Source organism: Stegostoma tigrinum, chromosome 30 (assembly GCF_030684315.1).
Source record: "Stegostoma tigrinum isolate sSteTig4 chromosome 30, sSteTig4.hap1, whole genome shotgun sequence".
In the NCBI taxonomy this organism is placed as follows: domain Eukaryota; kingdom Metazoa; phylum Chordata; class Chondrichthyes; order Orectolobiformes; family Stegostomatidae; genus Stegostoma; species Stegostoma tigrinum.
In genome coordinates this window covers 20,545,150-20,569,362 of record NC_081383.1, presented here as the reverse complement: position 1 = coordinate 20,569,362, position 24,213 = coordinate 20,545,150, and the positions used below count along the sequence as shown (strand labels likewise).

At 40.2% G+C, this 24,213-nt stretch overlaps 1 non-coding gene across 1 annotated transcript; it reads left to right on the top strand.

The window, feature by feature from the left end:
- The first annotated feature begins 13,586 nt into the window (after nt 1-13,586).
- On the top strand, nt 13,587-13,780 carry LOC125466081 (U2 spliceosomal RNA). The gene has a single exon (XR_007250375.1). It is a non-coding gene; the product is annotated as a U2 spliceosomal RNA (small nuclear RNA).
- The last annotated feature ends 10,433 nt before the right edge of the window (nt 13,781-24,213 follow it).

Below are 24,213 nucleotides of genomic sequence, written 5' to 3'. Positions count from 1 at the left end.
CAACCTCTCATTTACCAGTACAGTTCTTCTGTTTTCTTATGGCTGCTGTCAATGTCGAGCAACAAATCTGATAATTGCATCATAAGGGGTGGACTGGATCCTTTCTATTGTGTGAACTTGGTGTTAGGCTGTCATAAGTGCATAAGTCAAATACTGGAGAACTTTTGTTTTTCCATGTGTGCACAAAGTACCTGCATCTGCCATAGCTGATATGATTTAAGGTTGCACATGTGCTTCACGGAAAATCAAAGCCAAGGATTTTCTGTAGAGGAGGTGTTCTTTTATGACTTCTATTAAATTCATTCAGTTTCCTGCATTCTGTCAGGACTGAAGTTCTGTTGCTAAAGATCAAGTGCATGGGTCCAAACAGGCTTGTGAGACTTCAGACTTTGTTGAGGTCCTAGTAAATGGGAAACATTTTCTCCTTGAGTCACTGTACTTTACAGAAGGTTATGAGTATTCTGTATGTACCTTGAATTTAAGACAGTTTACCATTAGGAATGTGCTGCCCGTGTTTGTCGTGTTACAACACTACTGGTAGTTTGCTACAGTTTTGCAAGCTGTGCACATGTAATCAGTTTGTTTTGAAATGTCTGCTTCATAACTTGTAATGTGTTCTATTGTTTTAACTAAACTAACCCATAGAGTTAATCAATCCCTGGTGAGTGATTGAGTATGAGCATATTATCACTAATACGACATGGTGACTGACAGTAGAAAATATTGTGTGCATGAGGCCTATCATGCTTGAGTGCAAGTTAATCTATGGGTCAAAATATGGCCAACAGTCTTAAGTTATGCTAAAATGACAGAGACTACCCTGAATATCTTTGTCATTATAGTGTCAGAGAGTTTTAAAAACACAGCTTGCTGGTAAACTCACAAATACTTACAAAGAAGCCAGTTCAACTCTTTTAAGAAAGGCTATTGATCATGATCAGACCCTGATCACTTGCAAGTGAGGGAAGTTCAAAGACATTTTGCATATTATCAAAATGTCCACTAAATTCCCCAGGTTAAATTAGGATATGACAGAACTCCTAACACAATTTAAACAAAGAGCTAGGTTTCTAGATTGTGCTATGCAGACAAGCAGCCATTAAGACTTGCAAAAATTGAGAACCAAGGTCTACACAGACTCAATAAATCAGGATTAACAGTCAAAGATGTAAAAATGACCAAATGATATGGACCACATTCAAAGATATTCAGTGTCAGTTTAAACTTCTGCCTTCATCAACTAGAATTCATATTATTGACACAGAAGCCAAAAGAATTCATGGGCCATTTTCTGAACAGACACCGAGAAATCTGTAATTTTTCAGACGGGGAGCTGGCAAACAAAGTTATTAGATTGATGATTGCATCCACTCACATGTAAGCTTCCAGAGAAGATTTGTCCCCAAACCAAAACATTAAATAAAATCGAAGTTACTGAAGTGTGAACATAAGTACAAAGCAATCCTCATAGGTCAACATGGGTTACATATTTCAAGTACAAACCTAGCAGCTGACACAATTGCTAGAACACTAAAAAAGAGGAAAACCTGTGGCAGGTGTAACTTCCTGCGTGCATCCAAGGAGGTGCCCAGCTTTCAATCAATTTTGCAAGGCATGTGGCAGAATTGGCCATTAGAAGAGGCAGAGCACTACAGCAAAGGCTGATGCAGCTACAAAGATCTGTACTGACTCTTATAGAAACAATGCACAAGGAGTATCTTCCACCTACAACAAAGAACATCTGGTAACTGTCCAGAGGTGTGCAGTGATCGAAAAACCACGGTCTGATGATGTACACCATAAACAAAGTGTGATGAATATGCTTCACACTGTCAATCTCATGAGAAATATTAATATTATCACACTTTCAAATTTCAAATGATTTTTTTCTCACAAAACTGCTGACTCTTCATTACTGCTTAAGATCATCACAGAAACAAGTATCAATAGCCTACTGCTGTAAACTCTAAAATATAAGTATGGTCATTCCTCTGAATGTGTGAGAGTTCCACTTCTGAAAATGCCTGCAAATGATGAAATCCACGAGTGTGGTGCTTGTTAAAAATACAGGTTAAAAGTAGGTTAAAAACCACGGTTATGTGAGTTAGCTCGCATGTTGAATTTTGTTCCTACTTGTTGTCACAGATAGGGGAATTCATGATTTGTGATCTCATGGATACAGAGAATTTACTGTATTCACAGACATGGGAAACTTCAGTATACAGAAAAGCAACCCATACTGATCAAATCCTCAACTCCCGCAGGAACCATCCCAATGCCCAAAACAAAGCTTCATTAGGACTCTCTTTAAATGGGCCAGGACATGCAGCAACACCCCGCAAGAAAGAGGAAAGAACACCTATACAAAACCTCAATAAAAATAGATATCCCCGCAACTTCATCCCCAGCTGCCTACTAAACAGACAACAGGAGGACACAGCCCTCCCTAACATACTGGCCACAATGCCATTCATCAAGAACATATCGGGACTGAGAACAAGACTCCTACGACTGTGAGAAATCATATTGCCCACAGCCACTCATGACAAACACTTACAAGGATTAAAAACTCCACTCTGACAACATGCAGATCCAACGTGATTTACAAAATATGATACAACGACGCCACAAACATTACGTCGGACAGACAGGAAGGAAACTATCCATCAGAATACATGAACATCAGTTAGCAAGCAAAACAGTACGACAAACTCTCCTTAACATTGGTACACTCAGACAATGAAGGCCATCAGTTTAACTGGGACAAGGCAACCATAGTAGCCCAAGCCAAACGTAGACACGTATGGGAATTTCTAGAGTCATTGTTGTCCACCCGTAATGCAATCACCAGACACACAGAATTGGACCCCATATACAAACCCATACAGATCAAAACTGGAAATGACACTACTCATCATAGTAGACCAAACAGTATAAGTTCCAAATGAAAGCTCATTAGAGGCTGCACTGATGACGTCACCTAGCATGATGACGAAACATCTGAACGAAAACAAGCCAGATCAGTGAGCAAGTCAACAACCTTATGGAAAACTATTACAAAATCCATGAAAACCAAATATTCAGCATACAACAGTGCAACATTCCCAAATGCAGGATCATTAGTGCAGAGTGCATTCAGTATTAATCTATCTGGACATTGTAGATGCTCTGCATTGTTGGCTTATTGGACCAGCACTTGATGATGGACCAGCATGGCCTAACCGTGCACTGGTTACCATCCATGGAATCATTCAGGCATCAAACAAGCAATAGAAACTGTAGCAGACTATTCAAACAATACTTAAAGAACTGAATATGAAAGAAGTTCAACACACTTTGCTTGCCTTTGATTCAGTGGAGGTAAAATCTTAGCTGTCTGCTGTGGACAGAAAAGTTAATGTTCAAGAGAAAAAGACTAAACAACTGGCTCAGATTATATTCGAACTTGAGAACAGCACATTATTTGCATTGGTCTTCACAATCCAAGATTCACTCCCCCTTCTTGTGATCCTTCTTTTCTCCCTATTGTTGCCATGTCTCCTGAACATTGACAGAAATGTCACAGAATCACCTGGTAACAATTCTACCGCGTGTGTCTGTAATTTTAGCTTTGAGGTAATCCATTCTCTTTTCTACAATCACCACACACTTTATTGCCACTTTTGTTGGTATAGCTTTAATAATTGGAATAATTTAATAATTGAAATGCATTTCTGAAGAAGGGTCCTGATGCAAAACATCATCTTGCCTGCCCCTCTGATGCTCCCTGGCCTGCTGTGTTCCTTCAGCACCACACTGTGTTATCTCTGACTCTCCTATTTGAGACATGTGGTCTCTAATTTTCTTTTCCTTTTTTCATAACTCCTACTTCTAAGTTGAGATCAGTTGTTTCCTGTGAGGGTTACATGTATATATTAACCAGACACTTTTGTTGTATGTGGGTATTGCTACCAAAACAAACATTATTGTCCATCCCGAATTGCTTTTCAGAAGGTGGCAGTGAGCTGTGTCCTTGAACTACCATGATGTGGAGGTGCCAGTGTTAGACAGGGGCGGACCAGGTCAGAAATCACACAACACGAGGCTATATAGTCCAACAGGTTTATTTGAAAACACAAGCTTTCAAAGTGTTATTTCGCTCTTGCCCCAATCCCATCCCCGACCCCGGCACACCCCCCACCACCCACCCGCACGCACACACACAGACACACACACAGGCATGTGAATCTGTGGGGTGAATTTGTATTTGCAGATACATTCAATTTTGTTCAAAAAGCACACAGTTTATGGACAGTCAGTCAATGTGGTACTTTATGAATTCCTACTTTAAAAAATAAAACTAGTCTTACTCCAAATCAAAACACAAACAGATTCTAAGTAAGGCCTCACACCTAACATCCATTGTCTGACCTCAAACGTCACTTCTTCTTTACACTGATAAAATCTTTAGTTCTCTCAGGACAGTGACTTCAAAGGAATTCGGGGATTTACATATACATATTAATCAATTGCAACCTTCTAATTGATTAAAGATTTAACAGCATATTATGTTTGTTTAGCACATCTTCAACAGTGGTGTGACCCTTTGATCTTTTACTGATAAAGTCTGTGTCTGATACTACCTCTCTCAATAACACCTGAAAAAAGAGTAAGGCTGTGAAAGCTTGTGTTTTCAAATGAACCTGCTGGACTGTACCTGGTTTGTGAGATTCTTGAACTGCTGCTGTGCTTGTTGTATAGGTATATCCATAGGTGCAGCTATGAAGTTATTTTCAGGAGTTTGACTCAGTGACAGTGAAGGAGTGATAATGTTATGCAAAGTTGTGATGGTATGTGACTTGAAGGGGAATTTACATATGATGGTGTTCCAATGTATCTCCTTCTCTTGTCCTCCTGGGTGGTAGAGGTTATGAATTTGGAAGGCAATGTTTAAGGAGCTTAGTGAGTTGCTGCAGTGAATCTTGTACATTGTGTGCACTGTCGCCGCTGTGTTTTGCTGGTGCAGGGACTAAATGTCGAAAGTGCTGTTTGGGGTGCCAGTCAAGCAGGCTGCTTTGTCCTGGATGACATTGAGCTCCTTGAGTGTTGTTTGAATTATACGCACCCAGGCAAGTGGGGAGTGTTCCATCACACGTCTGACTTGTGACTTGTAGATGGTGAACAGGCTGTGGGCGGACAAGAGTTGACATACTCGCTAGAGAATTTCTATCCTCTGACCTACTCTCTGGCTGCAGTATTTATACAGCTGGCACGGTTCAGTTACTGGTCAATGGTAACCTTTTGAATGTTAATAATGGATAATTTAGCAATGGTAATGTCGCTAAATTTCAAGGTGGAATAATTAAATTCTCTCTTTTTTTGGAGATAGAAGTGTCAAACAATGGCTATGTGTGGACCTTACTTGCCACTTGCTCTGGGTTATATGCTGCAGGCCTTGCTGCATATGAAGGCTGACTGCTGCGCTATCTGAAAACCTGCGATTGTTGCTATGCAGTGTGTAATTGTCAGAGAATATCCTCACAGCTGACTTTATGGTGGAGGGAAGCCAATAGATATCACACTCAGTCAAATAACGAGGTGTAGAGCTGGATGAACACAGCAGGCGAAGCAGCATCTTAGTAGCAGGAAAGCTGATGCTTCGGGCCTAGGCTCACACCTTGTTATCTCGGATTCGCCAGCATCTGCAGTTCTTATTATCTCTCAGAGTCAGTCAAATGCTGCTTTGAGATCAAGTGCAGGCATTCTCACATCACCTCTGGAGTTCACCTCTCTTGTCCATGTTTAGACAATGTAGACAGTGGCTGTAATGTGGTTTGTGACTGAGTGGTCTCATGGAAGCACACCCTCAGTGCCAGTGAACTGGTTATTGCTGAGTAAGTGCAGCTAGCTTTGTTAATTACACCTTGCATCACTTTGCTAATGATCAAGAATGAACTGTTAGGCAAACAAATGCCTGGCTCGGAACTTTTCCTGCTTTTCGCGAGGCAGATTTATACATAAACAGCTTGGCTTGATGTAAGGCTAGTTCCAGAGCACAGGTCTTTAGTACTATTTCCAGAATAGTGTAAAGGCAATGGCCTTTAACAGTATCCAGTGCCTTCAGCTGGTTTTTTACGTCATGTGGAATGAGTTGAATTGTCAGAAGAATTGCATTGATAATGCTGGGAATCTCAGCAAGTGGTCAAGATGGATCTACTTTGCACTTCTGGCCAAAGACTGTTGCAAATGCTTCGGCCTTGTCAATTGCACTGACGCATTGAGCTTCCCCATCATTGAGGATGGGAATATTTGTGAAGCATCCTCCTCCAGTGAATTGTTTCACTACCACCATCACTCATGACCAGATGTGACAAGACTGCAGATCTGTTGGTTGTAGGATTGCTTAGATCTGTCTATCACTGGCTGCTTCCATTGCTTTGCATGCAAATCATCATGTTTTATGGCTTCACAAGGTTAAAACTTCATTTTTATGCCTTGTGCTGCTCCTGGAATGCACTTCTGCACTTTTCATTGAGCTAGGTTTGATTAGTCAACCTAATGTTGATGTTCAAATCTGGGAGATGTTGCGCCATTAGGTTACAGATTGAATTGAAAACAATTCCGCTGCTGCTGCATTATAGTGCCTTATGATTTTCTGCATAGTTTTGAAATCTATTCTAGTTGGCATGGTACTCATACCACAGAACATTCAATATGAGGATGGGACTATGCCTCCACAATGACTAAGTGGTAATCACTCCTTCCAGTACTGACATTAACAGATAGGTTGGTGACAGGTGGACTGGTGAGTGATGTGGCTATTGCCTCCAGCATTTACTTTACTTAATGTACCAATGGTTATATTACCTCTCACATAGAAGCTAAGCATGTATATTGTGGTACTGAAGAATTCAACAGACATTTATTACAACCAATTATTGTACATAATCATTCTATCCACAGGTACATCAATGCCTGATTTGATATTAAGTGACTAAACTATACAGAGCAGCTTGCTTTTATAGCACGTTGTGCTTCAGGTGATCCAAGTTAAGGTAGAATCTGAGATCTTTATACCATTGGGTGACATGATTTATACATTGATGACGTCATTCTGCATGTCACTTGAAGATATACTGATGACTTTCTCTTAAAGATATAATGACACACTCATCATGAGGCTTTCCACTTCAATGAAGATGAAGTCAAATAAGCTTTCTTTTTCTCTTGTTAGTTCCCTCACTAACTGCTTCTGACTGAATTTAGTAGATTTCCTTTTTAGGACTTGGCCAGCTTAGCCAATATTGGTACCACTGAGCCATTATTAGTGATAGGCACTGAAGCCTCCCACCAGAATACATTTTGTGTGCTGACCACCCTCAGTACTTCCTCCAAATGGTGTCTAACAGGGACAAGTATTGATTTGTCACTAAAGGAGAGGTGTGTAGGCCAGCAAGAAATTTCCTTGATTATGTTTCATCTGTTATCAAGAAAATTCATGATACTGGATTCAATGCTGAGGACTGCCCTCTCTTAGCACACTCCTGGCCTTGGTCTCACCCATTTCTTTCTGATTTTCCAATCAATCTGTTCAGAGATGTTAGCACACACCCTCTGGAGCAGGTGGGATTTGAACTCAGGCCTCTTTGCCCAGAGATGGGGGCAGTTCCACTGCACCAGAGGAGCCCTTCTCACCTAATTATCCCTCAATGAATATATAACCATCATCTGTTCCTAGTTCCAGTTGACCTCGGCCATCCCTCCCAGAGTCTACTTGAGTAAGACTTTGCTGAGAAAGAGAGGTAGTGAGTAAATGGTTTATCTTTCAAAGGAAAATTTGGTTTTGTTCCACTAGTACTCATGCTCACAAGGATATTCAATGCAATACAGACCTCCTTACCCTGCATTAATATTTTGTGCCCTATTTTTCTGCTTTCTGTTGCTTCTCATTCAACTTCATCATAGTACCTTCTGTTTGATTTGCTGCACCCGATAGCACTGCCAGCTGAACCACTCCACTCAAGACCATCTTTCTGTGAAGCACACTGACAGAACTCCTTTGAAGATCAGCATTCAATAATTTGCTTTTCAAGTTCAAAATCCACACTCTGCAATTTTAATTTCACTGTTAACTGCATTGGCCATACAGAGAGCTGGCTCTATATGTCTCGCATACTATTGATAAGCAAGTGCTTTGTAGATATGTTTTGAATGTAAAATCATTGGGACAAGCTATTTTGCCACTGGCACAATCATTACTCTTCAATACCCCCTGCTCCCCCTTCCGCACTACACTCAACCCCGACCTCACTATACAGAGCATCAAAAATCTCTTCAAACATAGCCTGGTCAGTTGTAAGCCATTTCCTCTAACTGTGGTCTCTGTTAAAGTCAGTCTTTGTCCCTTCAACTCTTCGACCAGTTTGGCTATGGTCTGAAGCTGAAAACTGGTGAGAATGCTCATCAAATATAGGAAGGCTATAAGAATCATTAATTCCATTCTGGTAACAGGCACACGGGTAATTCGTATTTTTAACATCTGCCTGAGCACTTTCATAAATGCTTGTCATCTGTGTTATGCCAGATTCTCAATAAAACAGAAAAAAGCTATTCCTCTTTGCTAAACCACTGTTTCTGACTGTACCTTTTGCTTCAGCAGGACATTTTCTAAGTGACCACATGCAAATTAGCCCGGATATGAAACCATTACCTTTGCATGTCATTCACATTTGAGCAGGTTGATTAAAAATACCTAGAAATCCAAGTCAACACATCGCAATTAAAGCTACCAACCAGGAGAATGCTACTTTGAGGGCATTTGGGCTGTAGTGGTAGTGTCCCTACATCTGAGCCAGTAAGACTGGATTCAAGTCCCACCTACTCCTGAGATGTATAATTATTCCTCTGAACAGGCTCATTAGAAAATATCCCCAAGTCCACTTTTGCATCAAAGGTAGTATCATGCATGCATCACTAATAATACCATGGGCTAATCAGGAGTTTCAGGTCACATTTCACGGGAATGGAATATGATCACCACTGCTCATTTAACCATCACAAATACCTTTGCCTTTTCTACATAGTGGTATTATCAATGGACTGTTAGCCCAAAGACCCAGGTAATGTTCGGGGACCTGGCCATGAATCCTGCCACAGCAGATGGTAGAATTTGAACTCGGGAGGGAAAAAAATCTGAAAATAAGAATCTATTGAAAACCATGTGAATCCATTGTCAATTGTTGAGGACAAACCCATCTTGTTCACTAATGTCCTTTAGGGACTGAAATTATCGTCCTTACTTGGTCTGGTCTACATGTGACTCCAGGCCTACAGCAATGTGGTTCACTCTTAACTCTGGGTACATTAGGGATGGATATTAAATGCAGCCTATCTGGCAATGCCCACATCCTGTGATGAATTTTAAAAAGTCTTCCACTTCATATCATATATATTGTATAAGCCCTTTCTTCTACACCCAAATCTTCAGATTTTTCCATTAGCTTAAATTGCCACAACTGTAGCTGATTTTAATGAATGTGATATGTTACAGCATTATCCATTGTCCTACCGATATAGTAATTTACTTCATAAAGGTGAAATCACACACAGTCAAGTGTCTAATCCAGTACATGTTCCTTTGTAGTTTGTCCTTAGTGTATTGACCATTAGAATTCTTTATTTTACCACTGCAAATGCTTTAGATAAAGTTTTAGTAAAAGCATCAGTCACTAGCAACAACTGCGCATCATTCAGAGAGTCATCAGGTTCTCTAAGCTCTGTAATTAAAAGAAGCACATCATCAAACAAGTGTAAATCTTAACATTTTATTCTTCACTAAGTATGCTATGTCTCTCAGGCACCAAGTAAATTGTAACAATTTAGATTGCTTTAAAAAGATAACCCATCCAATGGAAAAACCAGGACTAAGAATTAATCAGCACTTCCACGACAGTGTAGGATTTGTTTTTCATTTTAGCTCCAGCTCAGAGGAACTTTTGTAAAATAACACAACTCCTCATCTCTTTGTCAAAATGTCTTGCTTTAAGTACATGCAAAAATCAGTTCTCATCAGTTAAGAACTGATGCAAATCTCAACAGGATGGTGATGCTCTGATTAGGAGCTCTACATTCTGAGTTCATCTCTTCATTCAGGCAGTTTCACATGCAGCTTCTGCAAATCTACATCACCAATATTCTGCTTCAAGCTGGTCTTACAACAAAGGGAAACTGTGTGAACTCATTCATTTTAATTCTTATCACCATTTGTCACTGGCACATATTTCCAACTAGCAAATCAGTGAAGGCTAAATACATACTACGGGACGTCACTGCTAGACTGGGCCTGTGGCAGGTGATGAGTGAACTAGCAAGAGGGAAAAACGAATTTGCCTCTGTCCTCGCCAGTCTATCTGTCACAGGTATTGGTAGAAGTGACAACTGCGCAGTACTCGTAGAGATACAGTCCTGCATTCCCACTGAATATGCCTTCCAACGTGTTGTGCGGCTCTACAGATGTGCTGAGTAGGATGGACTTTGAACAGATTTAGCAGCTCAAGGCTGGGCACTGAAGAGGTACTTTGAAACTTCACGAGCTGTAGAATCATATTCAATCACCATCAATAACATCATGGCCCTACTCTCCCATTGTCATACAGTCAAAGAATCAATCTTAGTTTAAAGAAGATTGCAAGAGGGCACGTTAAGAAGGCTCGAAGCATACTTAAAAATGAGGTCTCAGTCCAGTGAAGCTACAGTACAACATGGCTTACATGCATTACAATGTAATCATCATGCAATAAAGAGAATTAACTGATCCCATGATTATCAGAACAAATCTAAATCTAAATAAAAATTGATATTTGTCCTGGAAACTTGGTTATTCACTTTGGTAGAAAGACAAATAGAAAGGCGGTATATTACTTAAGGGAGAGGTTAGGAAGTGTTGGTGTCTAAAGTGTCCAGGGTGTCCTTGTTCATGAGTCATTACAAGCCAGGATGTAGGTAAAACAAGCAATTAATTAGGCAAATTGTATGTTGACCCTTTTTGCAAAGGGATTGGAGCACAGGAGTAAAGAAGTCTTGCTACAGTTAAGTAAAGCCTTTGTGAGAGCACACCTGGCATACTGTGTACAGCCTTGGTCTCCTTATCCAAGAAAAGGCGCTCTTGCCATAAAGGAGCGTAATAGAAGATATGCAGACAGATCCTTGTGATGGCACAATTGTCTTATGAGGAGAAATTGAAGAAACTGGATCTGTATTCTTCAGAGTTTTGATGAATGAGAGGTGATCTGGTTGGAAATTATCAAGTTCTTATTATAATAGGATGGATATGGATAGGATGGTTCCCCTGACTGCTGAATATAGCTCCAGGACTCAGAGTTTTGCGATAAGGAGCAAGACATTTAAGACAGAGGTGAGGGGAAATTCTTTCACTCAGAGAGTTATGAATCTTTGAAATCTCTACCCCAGAATCAGGGAAGGTTAATAATTGAGCATGTTCAAGCTGAAAATCAATATATGTCTAGTTATTAATGATACCAAAGTATATGTGGAAAATGGTGGGAAATGCATCGAGGTGGATGATCATGAATGATGTAATCGAATAACGCAACAGTTCTGAGTTGTCATTCCTTCCGTTATTTATTACAATCCTATACAGTCAAGCTAGCAGCTCACAATCTTGGAGCCCATAGCTTTGTCTTGAAAAACCTTGCTGGAAAAACATGTTGAACATATAATTAAGACCCTTCCTTGTGATTTGTCTATGATAATGAAAATTCTGCCTAATTTAGAGAGATGGAACTTTTCAGTCATTTTCTGTGATGAGAGAAATGAACATCATGTGCAGAGGAAAGGCAGTATGGATTGCATCTCCCTCTTAGCACAATTATTCACCATGAAGTGGTACACACGGGGTGTTCACAAGATTTAAAACAGCTTCGGGAGCACACAAATCACATCAGACTCACCATTATTAAGCTGCGTCAGTTTCTTATGTCTGTTACAATCTTAAGATTGTGCAGCAAGTGGAAGAATAGCATTTATTTTAAAATATCAGCAATATGTGGAAGTATTTTTTAATACAGTAAGACACTTATAGGGTTTGAACGACTGGATAAACTGCTCAGTCTCAGTTTATTATACCATTTTAAGCCAGTCAAGTGTGTTATAGCCTTGTAAAATGTTCCCAGCCATTTATTATTCTCTGTATAAAATGACACAAGTTTTAACTTATTGATTGCACAAAACATTGCAAATAGCACTGCCTATTATTAAAGTCATTGTAGCAGCGTTTTATTCAGACTGTACAGCGGAGATGCATGTTGAAGATGGAAAAGAATCACTGAAGAAAGTAAACTGCCTGATAATGCAGGCCTTTTTTACTGCTACTATAGCAGTTTAACAGCGAACCACACCATAGGCAGAATCTTATGGAAGGTGTCTCTGCCGCTGGCCGAGGGACAGTTAGAGCCTTGCGTCACCTGTTTTATGGAATGTCCGTCTCTTGTTGCAGTGAGGCGAGCACGGGCCTTCCCTCAAGATCAAGGACTCCAGTACAAGTGGGCACATGATTAAGGATCTCAATGCCTGCGGGGTGAATGGTCTGTCCACGCAACCTGTCCCATCTCTAAATTGCCCACGGGGGAGGACAAAGGATTCTTCTCAATGTATGCTTTATATTACATGCCCTGGAATGTTTGCCTAAACAAAAATAACATTGTGTCTTTCTGAGATCTTCCTGCCATCCCATGTCACACAAGATAGAGTAGCTGTTGAATTGACATTATTTCTGCTGCTATTGCTAGGTCAATGGATTTGGATTCAGTATGTGGTCATTCTGTGAATCTGTATAAGATTAGCCCAAAATAGAAAAGATAACAATTAGGAAGGAATGAGGAGCAGGAAATATAAGGTCTGCAATAAGAAAAGAGAGAGCAGATCAGAGAGCAGATAGAGAGATAAGATGGAGGAAAACCAGATTGCAAGTAACCTGGACTGTGACTTGATGGTGCAGGATTTGGTAATGCTTTACCAGATTCCTTGAGCAGATTAAGACTACACCTTTACAGTGAAATACACTGAGTAAACCCTCCAATGCATAGTGTGACTTTGCTTATGCCAATAAACCATTTCAGTGAATAGTATGAAAATATGATTTATCAAAGTTCTGGCACACAGCTATAAGCAGTAAAAGAACCTGCAGCAGCTAATCAATGCATTGCCTTGGCAACATACACCGCCAATAAAATACATGCTGTAATATTATTATCGGTATAATCTACTAAATGAAAGGTGCGAGTATCAGAATAGAAAATTGGGTAATGAACTGAATTAAAGCCTCCAGAGAGATTTATTTTCTTGGAGTTCATCCCAAAAGGGCCTAGGACAAAAATCAAATTTGTTTGGCCATTTTCCACCAATTGAAATATAAATAAAGCAACTGGTAATTATACTATTTTCTGATATAGTGCCACATCTGATCTGGTGTGGAAAGCCTACTCACAAAAAAGTCCTCTACTGGGGCCAGAATACAATTCTTTGCAAGCTTTTCAAAGCTGAGGTTCTTGTTTTTTGATGATTTGTTTTCACAGGGATGTGGCGAAGTAATCACTTCTCGGCCTGCTGGCTAAGATCAAGTGTAGTGTCTGTTCTTATCAGCTTTAATATCTGATATGTCCTTCACTTAAGGACCATACATAATCAGATTTTTGGAGCAGGGAGTTGGAATAGGGGCTTGCTCCATCCACTTTTTTTTGGGCGGCATTGTGGCTCAGTGGTTAGCACTGCCGCCTCACCGCGCCAGGGACCCGGGTTCGGTTCCACCCTCGGGTGACTGCCTGTGTGGAGTTTACACATTCTTCCTATGTCTATGTGGGTTTCCTCCAGGGGCTCCAGTTTCCTCCCTCAGTTCAAAGCTGTGAAGGCTAGATGGATTGGCCAAGCTAAATAGCCCATAGTGTTCAGGGGTGTGTAGATTAGGTGGGTTACAGGGGGATGGGTCTGGGTGAGATGCTTTGAGGGTCGGTGTGGACTTCTTGGCCAAAGGACCTGTTTCCACACAGTAGGGATTCTATGCTGATCAATAAGGAATAAAGGGGAAAAAAAGCAATGCTGAGAATATCCAGGTATATCCAGGTGAATAATGCCTGCTGAAAATTCTTCACAGGAATGTAAAATAAATCCACTTTATTTGTTTCTGGTGAGAAAATATGGCCATAAACGAAAGGCCCTCATTAAATGTAAATCCCTCAGAAAATTCCTCTGAAGTGCCCTCACTTAGCTAAGGAAAAGCTGGATACATGAGTGTGAGATAAAGTAAATTGGAAGGAGGTTTGCGTGAAACATAAATAACCATTTGGGCAACTGTGCTGAATGGCCATTTTGTGCTGCAAGATCTGTGTGATCGTATGTATATGCAGTGTCTGCAATGCAAAAGGGTGATGTTGCAGCTTTGAAGAAATCCTAGACGTTATTTCATTTCACTTCCACCTTCCTGAATTATCATTAGATTCCATGACCAATGGTACTTTCAGTCTTGTAATGTGCAGTGTACAATCTACCTTGTCAGTCAACAGCAGGAAATACTAATGGAGTATTATAAGGAAGGTAGTGGTCACTCAGCAGTTATTCTAAATTTCCCCTTTACCTCAGAATAAGGATCAGATCAACAGGAGTCTCCTTTTACCCCTGCTTTAGTTAGTAGCAAGTGATGGGACCCTTGTATGTAATGAGAATCAGTAAGCCCTGTTCTTGTCAGAATACTGGAATTACAAAATCCTGCGTTGGTACAATGAATTTGCTGGCTTTGTGTCTGTAAGCTGATTTAGAAAAAAATACAATTAACAGCGACAGTAAAATTTTGATTTTCAGAGACACAGCTTCCTGTTCCATTTCTATTTCAATATTATGCAGCTGCACTTCACCATCCACACTACTGTGAAGTCACATCGTTGCCATTTAGATATTCAATATTGTTTGAGTGACCTTCTAAATGGGGTCATTGTGTCATATTTGCAGATTATGGCAGGTATGGATTTTACAACAGTGCATTAATATTGCAATAATTATAAATATTCACTGCTGATTAACTGCAAGCTGCAATCAATTATTATACCTAGAGTGTCTTTTAGCCCTTTCCCCTCTCAAATAAAATTACCATATCAGCTGGTTTGCTTCTCCCTGCTGGCCCATTTTTACAAATAAAACAATGTCGTGTGTGCCGCTTAAGGCATTTTCAATGACATTAGGAGCTGCTTGCTGCTTTCTTGGAGTTTTTCCAATTTTTTCAGTCAAGCTGTAGAGCAATAAACATTATCCTTAACATTTTTATTATTCTGATCTCGCTGGCTTACATTAAATACTTTATTTTCCATAAATTGAAAGTAAAATATCTTTTGTGGGATTCCAATGACGGAAAAATATCTTTCAGTCAGCCTCCATTTTAGTGGTTTGTACTTGTGAGGAGACTTAACAGCGAGGTATAAAAGCTGTCCAAACAAGATGGCTGCTATCATTATGAGGCAATTAGTTGCAAGCCCATCTTGAGGGACAGGTACATTTGAAAAATGATCAATGTTCACTCTAAGTATTCACTACCAAACAATCCTAGTTAAGGTAGAAGTACTTTATAAGGTATTACCTTCAGTCATCGCCTTAGATAATATGCCAAAGAACATCTGAAGTCCGATCGTGATTTGTTTAAAATGATCCCAACAATTCATTTCATTCTTAATCTGTGAAAAGGTGATCCTCACTTCATCAAAATGACATTGGCATTAAAACTGGAAAAGCCTGCCAAAATATTTGTTATCCTTGTGCTTTTGTGAATAATTCATTGGAAAGATTAGTTTTTCGCAGACGTGTAACACTGCCATTATCATCAAGCAAGTCAGCCAGAATTTAGTTTGCTTTTGACCCTTCATGGAAATGCAAGCAAGAGAGTTGTTCATTTGCCTGCGTGGGCTGTTTCCAGAACAGATGAACAAATACCCTCTGATCTAATTTGAAGCAAAATCTAAACTGTTACAAACACTACCGTTCCCCTTCACCCTCCAAATTAAATTATGAATTGAAAACTTGGCTTTCTTCCAACTCTCCATTTCAGAAGTTGAATTAAGGTCAAATCTTAATAGTCGATGTAAGTGGAGACAGGAGTCTAAATATCTTTTGAACAGTGGTAGGTCACCATCGCTGCTCATGAGGCTTAGAGCCCACATGGCTCCTACTCCATTTTCTAATTTGTTCAATGCCTCTCAAGTCAAAGCATGTTTAGCCTGCAAACCCTACATCTTCTAAAATCCAAATGTAAGCCTCAATACTTGGAAAGTGGAAATTTGAGGCCCCAGTATTATCACTAAGGGAGAGGAATCAAGTAGAGGGCCAAGTTCAAAGGGAGCTAACAAGGTATTTGGCAGAAGACTGGAGAGCAAAGGCGAGTTGAGTTTCTACCCTACTGCAAGTAGATGTTGAGTAAAAATTTGTAGATTTGAGTGAGAGAATCAACTCTTTGACCATCAATTGGGGATGGAATGGCTTTGTGGTATTATTGCTGGACTGTTAATCCAGAGATCCAGGTAATATTCCGGGGAGAGAGATTCAATGGCGAGGTTGGGGTTGGAGCGGAGGGCTGCTCTGATGAAGGGTCTAGGCCCGAAACGTCAGCTTTTGTGCTCCTGGGATGCTGCTTGGCCTGCTGTGTTCATCCAGCTCCACACTTTGTTACCTGATATTCTGGGGACCTGGTTTTGAATCCCACCATGGCAGCTGGTGGAGTTTGAATTCAATAAATATCTTGAATTAAGAGTCTAATGATGACCATGAATCGATTGCTGATCATCAGGAAAACCCATCTGGTTCACTAATGTCCTTTGGGGAAGGAAATTGCCATCCTTACCTGGTCTGCCCTACATATGACTCCAAACCAACAGCAATGTGGTTAACTCATAACTGCCATCCGGGCAATTAGGAATGAGCTATAAATGCTGGCCTAACCAGCAATGTCCTCATCCCATGAACGAATAAAGAAAAAAAAATTAATGAAGAAACAGAGGAATCAAGGTACAACTTTGGACTGGATGCGAATTTGAAAGCAGGCATTTGCTCACTGAGCTTTATTTGTGTACAGAGGGTGCTGTGTGGTGCAATTCAAGCATTGTTGTTGAAATCCTTATGGATGGTATGATTCTGAGGAAGGAGCTGGGGAATTTAAATGTGAGAAAGTATATTTCATGAATGGTGTTGGGATAGATAAAGAGAAAGTTAAAAGAAATTTTGTCCAATTTGAGTGTGTTTGGTGTTTAACATGTCCATTTGCTGAACAGTAGCAAAATAAGTAGTACGAAGGACCATCGAGTTAAAGTACTAAAACAGATTAGAAATCAGTGTTAAACTGTACAGCACAAAATATCTTTAGTACTGCACCCAGTTCTTGATACTGACATAATGGAAACACTACACCTTAGTATGAGAGGGTAGGTTAGGGAAACTTAGATGTTTCACTTTTCAATGGAGATTACTGAAATATGTAATTTAAAATGGTGTCTAAACTTGAATTATGTCTTAATCTGAGTCCAAAAATATATAGGTTTGATGGATTGGCCAGGCTAAATTGTCTTTAGTGTCCAGGGATGTGCAGAAGAGGTGGATTAGCCATGGGGAATGCAGAATTATGGGACAGAGTAGGGGGCTGGGTTTGGGTTTTTGGAGGGTCATGCAGACTTCATGGGCTTAGTGTCCTTCTTCTGTACTGCAGGGATTCTGTGATTCTATGAATTTGGACATTCAGCCCTGAAACTTGCTCGACCACTCAGTACACTGTTGATTTGTACCTCAACTCTATTTAGCAGTGAAGATCTCTTAAAAACAAACACAAATTTAGTTTAAAGTCTTCAATTAATCCAGTTTCCACAAATCTATGACACTTTGAGTAAAATGTTGTCATGCAATAATATGTCCCATTGTAAAATATTAGCTTTTTAACTTGTCACATTGCAAATGTCACAGGGTATTTCCAGAGATCTGGCGGACAGGATGGTGTCACAATTATTAGTTGTACAATGCATATATAATCACCAATTGTTAGCAGTGAATATACTATCCATCATCGGCACAAACAGAAATAAAGCAGTTCAAAAATTAAGACAATCTTTACTTTAAAGTAAAACAAATATCTTATAATCTAGCAAGAGGTTCAGATGAATCTTTGTAAAACACCAGTTTACTCTCAACTAGAATATTGCTCAAATCTGAACATTGCCTCTTTGGAAAGACATTAAGGCAATAGAAAAGGTGCAGAAATAAATTACAAGAATAATAAACCTGAGGAACAAGGCTTCAGTTATGAGAATAGGTTGGAATAGTTCGAGCTGTTCTTCTTAAAGGAAGGGATGCTGAGAGGAGATTGAAGAGAGGTGTACAAATAATGCAGGGTCGTGACAAGAGGACCCAGGTGGATTGAAGGACCTGTTGGTGGGCCAGAGGGCCTGCTCCTGTGCTATTCTAATCAGAGGGCTAGCCATGACACGGTGAGCTGAATGATCTCGACTACTCTGTAGCAATGGCTTGATTCTACAGTGGCATAAAGCACACAGCTTTCACTCTTCTCATTGATGATGTCATCTGGATTGGATTATTACCTTTAAAACATTCTCTAGTGTCTATTATTCATAATATAAATCATATTTTTTTACTGTGTTCTTCACTTCCTTGCTGCAGGCCAGTCTTATGCCAGCATTGCTGGGAGAAACAGACAAAACCACTGTAATGGCTTTCAAAACTCTCTCTGCCATTACTTTGAACAAATGGTTCACTTGAGTTCGAAATATTGAAATCCTATCGTTCAAACACTTCAATAGTTTAATTATGCGAGGCATACTCACGTCAGCCAATACTGCAGCCTGATTTATAATCATTAGATGAGGGTTTTACTGAATTAAAGCAGCATCATCCTCCAATGGTCCTTAATCACTTCTGGAGTGTTTCTCAAAATTTCTTCCTTTTTCTTTTTAAAGGGCGTTATAGATAAATAAGTAATTCCTAATTAATGCAACATTTGTGGCCATGACATATCACAGGTTTCGCACTATATCTCATATATGCATATTTGTATCAGGCTTAAAATTATAAACAAGTTCACATTTGGAATTTACTGTAGGTGTTCATGGAACTTACCAACAACAGTACCTGTAGGATCTGACCGGCAGCAATTAATCTCTAAATGACCTCAAATTGAATCAATAAGGCAATTATAGCCTTGACCTTGAAGCCCTGGTGGTGCACAGCTCCAGTTTGGTGCAAGAATATATTTGTGTGTTACATGGTAAAATGGTCTTGTCCTTGGCACTTCCATTTCCATGGGCACTTCTCAGGAAGGTCTATTAGATCTGACTTCAAGTTGCATAGTGTTGCTATATTGATCAGATTTCCTTGTGGTTAGAATCAGGCTTTAGTCTGGCTTTGGACTCTACTAGTTTCAAAATCTCCCCAACACTGACCTCATCCCATGACCATCCCTCCCTCTCATCCCCACCTCCTTGAACTGTCCGTTTTCTCTCCCACCTATCTACTCCTCCCACCTCACTGACCAATCCCCACCACTACCTACCTGCACTCACCTATCGCCATCCCACCTACCTTCCCCAGCTCCACCCCCTCTCTATTTATTTCAGCGCTCCCTACCTCCCCCATTTCTGAAGAAGGGTCCTGACTGAAACATCAACTTTCCTGCTCGTCTGAGACGGCCTGGCCTGCTGTGTTCCTCCAGCTCCACACTGAGTTATCTTTAATTTGGCTACCTTTACTTTAACTTTCAACCTGAAAGACAGCTCAATTAATGTAAACATGTCTCAATTGTTAATTGGTGGCATTTGTTTCGAAGTTAGCATCACTTCCACTCAATAAAAGTAACTAAAGCTCACTGTTAGGATAGCTTTGGCATTGGCCTAGCCCCATAGAGATGGAGTTGGGTGGGGAGAGGAGAGGAAAATGTGTTGGGAGAGTTGCTGGGCCATGTGGATATGTGAAGACAATTTAAATACAAATTAATGCAACAGGTCTGATTTTTCAGCCTCACCGTCATTTTGTCAGTGATGGAGTGGGTCTCCAATATGTGGAGAGGCTTCCATCTCAACTAAAGAAAATGACCTGTGTGAAATTGTGATGAGGAGGCATTTGGACTCATCAGTCAAGTCTCTGCAACCCCAACAATCCTCCAGTCGGCCCTACCAGCCACCACATGATGTGTTTCCCACACTGCATTATTAATTAAATTCATGCCTCAGTGGAACGCTTCACATTGCGACACCATCACATTTTCTGGCCTCAAGTTTCCAAAACATCAGGGCCCTCATGATGGAGAGACAGCATTGTAGACCCTCTCTATCTTTCATAGGATGATGAGTGTTATTATACAACATAATAGAGAACTTAGAACAGCACAGCATCGGAGCAGGCCCTTCAGCCCACAATTTTGTGCTGAACATGACGCCAACTTAAACAAATCCCTTCTACCTGCCCATGGCCCATATACCTACTATCCTTGCTTATTCATGTGCTTATCTAAAAGTGCCTTAAATGCCTCTATAATCACTGCCTCCACCACTACCCCTGGAAGGGATTCCAGGCACCTACCACTCTGTGTAAAAAAATACTTTGACCCTCACAAAATCAGACTTTGTTCAAAGTCTATGCTGAAGCATCTCTCTTCAGAGTTTCTACATTGTGTGATCTTTTAAATCTTGCTGGCTAGCTTAGTATAGATCATAGAATCCCTACAGTATGGAAACAGGCTCTTCAGCCTAATAAGTCCACACTGACCCTCAGAATATCCCACCCAGACCCATCTGCCACTTAGTCTACACATCCCTGAACAGTATGGGCAATTTAGCATGGCCAATCCACCTAGCCTGCATGTCTTTGGGCCGTGGGAGGAAACTGGAGCACCTGAAGGAAACCTATGCAGACACAGGGAGAATGTGCAAACTCCACACAGACAGCCACCTGAGGATGGAATTGAACCTGGGTCCCTGGTGCTGCGAGGCAGCAGTGCGTACCACTGAACCACTGTGCCACCCCCCTATATTTATTGTAATTATTCAAGGGATGCAGGCTTCTTTGGCTGGGCCAGCTTTTATAGCCCATCCCTAATTTCCCTTGAAAAGGTAGCGTTGAACTGCCTCCTCAAACAGCTACAGTTCTTTATCCAGAAGTTGCTGCAGTAGGTGCAGGAGTAGTTCTGAGATTTTGACTCAGAAACACCAACAGAAAATAGGAAAATTCTACCCGTAGAATGACAGCATAGAGACAGGCCATTGAGCCCAATTTGTATGATGGTATTTGCGTGCCATGCTAGTCTCTCCCCACTCTCATCCTTTATTCTATCATGGGGTATGGTTGTCACTAGCAGGCTATGCCTAATTGCATTCGAATAGAATGTCTCACTTGGCCATTTCAAAGTCAATCACATTGCTGTGGCTCTGAAGCTATGCCTACGCTGTCCCAGGCAAAGATGGCCAATTTCCTTCCCTAAAGAATATTGGTGATAGTTTCATGCTCTCTATTAGTAAGAGTAGCTTTCAATTCCTCACGTATTAATTGAATTCAAATTCCATCAATTGCCATGATGGTGTTTGGGCTCACATCTCTGTAGCTTTAGCCTACGTCTCTAGAGTATTAGTCTAGCAACATTACGACCACACCATCACCATTTACTTATGCATCCTCAAATTTCTGTACTCCCTTATTCCCCATTATTTACATCAAATTTCCCATTTTACGTGTCGGCACAGCTTACACATTTGGATCGATCGTTTAAGTATGAAAGAATCCTTCCTAAATTCTGTTTTTGATCTATTTGTGCCCCAATTTTATTTATGCCTCTTGTTAATGACAAAACAATCTCTTCCCACATGAGTGAACACCATTTTCATGAAATAAACTTTAGAAAATATGTATTTGCTTCCATTTACAAACAGAGAATCCGATAATGTGAATCTTGTCAAAATCCATCCTGAACACCAAGTGTCACAGCAATAAGAATCATGCAGCATTTTCCTATTGCCTCTCCCTCTACAGACAACAAAGGATTGGAAACACCATCGTTAAAAAATATTTCTCAATACTTGCACCTAATAATGATAAAGAAACACAGTAGATGCAGCTGCTTCTAATACACATTTGACTGCATATATGTTTATATCAATAGACACCAGTTTTAAACTCAGGTTTTTTATAATTTGCATTTTTCATATAGGTTATAATATAAAATTAATCATGTCAAAGCATTTCTACTGCTGTGCGGAAACATAAACTTCTGAAGCAGTTCAGTAAACGCCCACAACAATGATAAAAGACATCATCCTATCTTTGTGCTATTTATGTTATTTTCCTGATCTTAGAACAAAAGCAGATTTGTGAAGCATTTCTTTCGTACTCATTTACATGGCTGGGACTCTGGCGGCCTCTGTCATCAGGTCATCCTCAATTATCCCGTTTTGAACACATTCCTCAGCTTCAATCCTTTTTTAAAAAAAGAATCAGGGAAATTTCAGTTGAGTTTTACATCACATTGCAGCTGTTCGTGTAAAACCAATTAGTCGCATGGTAAACTTGACAACTTCTAAAAGCTAGAAGTAGAGAATAAAAGTGGACTAAAAACATCTCAGGGCGGTGAATTGTTGAAATCATAAAAAACGCAATTATATTTCAATCTGTTTGTATTCAGTTGCACTTTTTTCTCTGCCGCAGAACACTGCACACTAATTCAATTTCCCCAAATCCCGACTTGCAGCCTTGTTTGAATCAGTGCAGTAAACAAAGCAACCCACCAGGGGTTTAGGCAGCAGCACTGCTGGGGTAGCACAGGAGGATTGCTCCCACTGCTGTATTGATTTGCCCTTCATCTGTTTGAACAATGAATAGCTGTGTTGCCCTCGTTGCTCCCTTATCTTCTCGCTGCCTCTGTTAGCAATCTAGCTATAGTTACTTCAGAGACACAGCCTCACCCTTGTTACTATAGTGATAACAACAAAACTGAGGAAGTCACATTCCATTTGATCTCTGCCTCGAAACTAGGGTGTTGCTCGTAGGGCTCAGGATTGTAATGCCTCAGACCTTGATTGGCTGATGCCAAGTCCTGGGACTTCAGTAAATAAAGTTGGGTCACGTGATTGTTGGTAAAGCTACTGCTGATTCCTAATGAGGCCGGATGGCAAGAACTAGGGACAGGTGGCCTAAGGGCTTTGGAAATGTTTTGCTGTAAAAGCAATTAAGTTCACTTTTTTTGGGTGCTTTCACTGTGCTATTTTTCTCTAATATGTTTTATTTTAGAATTTCCTTTTACAGATCCTAGATATTAATTTAATTTGGAACTAATTCTGAGTTTAGTCTATTGTGTAGATACAAATTTAGTTACTCACTGCATTTCACCCCTTGTTTTCAACTCCAATGAAGCAAGTGGAAAATGCTAGATGAGCTCAGCAGGTTTTGGGAATGTCTGCCGAAAGGAAAACAGTGATAACATCTCAATCCAAATGACTCTTCTTTGAAAATCAGATCTTGATTACAATAGTAATACACATCCAAAAGGTGTAAAATGTCTGACCCTATTCTATACCTTAACCCAAGGTTAAAGTGATGCTTATTGTGTCTTATTAAGAAAGTTCAACCATTTTTCTGAACTATCCTCCCTTGAGATCTGCTAGATGTTGCACACACTATAGGTGGAATGTAGTTGAGACCACTGGAGCGGGGAAGATTATATGCAAACACGGCAGTTCAGGTGGGAAGCCCTGTTTCTGATTCCTGTGTTAGCAAAACTATCCAACATTAAGTGAGTAGCAGATAGGTGCCAAAACAAAATACTTGTCCTCTAATGGCAAGGGGATAGTAACAGTCAATAATAAGAGACTTGAATATAATAATCTCTAAGATTGCCAGTTTATAATGTGACTCCTTGTTCTTTTTCATGCACTTTTGACACATGCTCCTGATCTTTCAGTACTTGGTGCAAAGGGCCTGGTTGAGTCAGAGCACCTCATAGTGACCTCCTGTCTCCTGGCCAAAGTTGTCATCAATAGGTCCAGACAACAGGCTGTGGAAGGCTTCATGAGCTCCCAACTACTTGACCATGTTCTGCTGCTACATTTATGACTGAGTATCCTTAGAGAAGAAGCATGTGGTGTCCACCACTACCCTCAGAGATTTTAAAGATTTGTACAGGCCATTGGAATTGGAGTA